Raw genomic sequence first — 1,440 nt, 5'->3', positions numbered from 1 at the left:
TCAAAAGGTACACTACATATTGTGAAAGGTAAAGAAACTGCTCAAAAAGAAAGACCAACTGGGATGGGGGAAAGGAGAAAAAAAGAAGCAAGGGAAAAATATATATATGTATGTATATATATACAAGGTAGCTAAGATAATTGTACTACTAATTTCTATTGGTTTATTGAAAGCAACAGTTAATGCTTAATCATTTGATCAATTTTGCATGCCTGTATCTGGTAATCTGAACAACTACTTTGAAGATAACAATATGCAATATAACAACCATTGTTAATTTCCTATCATCGTGTTTTAAAATTCTGTATCATTTTTATTGTTTTTTATTTTTATTCTCTTAAAGAAAAAGAATAGTGCTTAAATAATCTTTCTAAGATATGAGATGTAAAAATGGAACTTGAAGGGAAAAAAATAAAGATAAAAATAAGAAAAAAAAAATCCAGAGATCAGATTAGGCTTGGTGGTACACGCCTGTAATCCTAGCACTTGGAAGGCTGAGGCAGGAGGATCCCCACAAATTCACGGCCAGCCTGGGCTTCATAGCAAGACCCTGTCTCAAAAGAACAACAAAAACAAAACAGAACAGAACAATCCAGAGATCATTTGTAATCATAGTATCTCCTTTTATTTGAAGGACTGTAAGTGCTTTTATGAGGATTAGTTTGTTTAGTTTGTAATTTTATGCTTGAAGAAGCTTGCAGGAATATTTATAGGCCCCACGTTGGGTGGGAGGTGAGGGCAGGGGAAAGCTTCATCATCGGGTTTTAGTTTGAAGTCTGTGGCACAGCACTGCCATGTCTGAGGGAAAATTTTTAAATATACGTAATTTGTAGCTGCACAGCCAAATTTCCTTGGAGGTGAATGTGTCAGGCGAGTGAAAATCAAGACAATGATGTGAAAATAAAACTCTTCTTTCCTTTCTAAGATTGTTTTATTCTTCCTGAGTTGCTGTTTTTATGAGCCACGTGGGGATGGAATTCAGGGTCAGCATTCGCTGCACTGGGAAATCCCTTGGTGAGTTCAGGGCCGTCACAGGGCAGGTGGTGGTGACACGGGTCATGCTGAACACGTGTTCCTCTCTCCTAACTCAGGGCCCTGCGAACATCTTCCACGTTTTCCTTTCTTTGAGAGGACACACTGGGACCGAGTACCTTCTCCCTCCCCCACCTCATGCTGTTTCCCTAATTGTGGGTCAAACTAAAAGCTCAAAGAGCCAGGCAATGGGAGCTGAGGGGAAAACATAATTTTTTAAAAATCTGTCTCTTATGGTTTGTGTCTGGGTGTCCCCCCAAAGCCTCATGCGGTCACGGGGCAGGCTTTTAGAGTTTGACTGATTATGGGTGTGAGAGCTACACCAGCCCCAGGGTGGATAGTTTGCATATGTAAGGGAGAGGAAGAGGCTGCTCCCAGCCATTCCTCCCTTGTGTGCTTGTTGCTTTT

This window comes from Chinchilla lanigera, unplaced genomic scaffold, assembly GCF_000276665.1.
Source record: "Chinchilla lanigera isolate Chin_1 unplaced genomic scaffold, ChiLan1.0 scaffold00030, whole genome shotgun sequence".
In the NCBI taxonomy this organism is placed as follows: Eukaryota; Metazoa; Chordata; class Mammalia; order Rodentia; family Chinchillidae; genus Chinchilla; species Chinchilla lanigera.
This window is presented reverse-complemented; position numbering follows the sequence as displayed.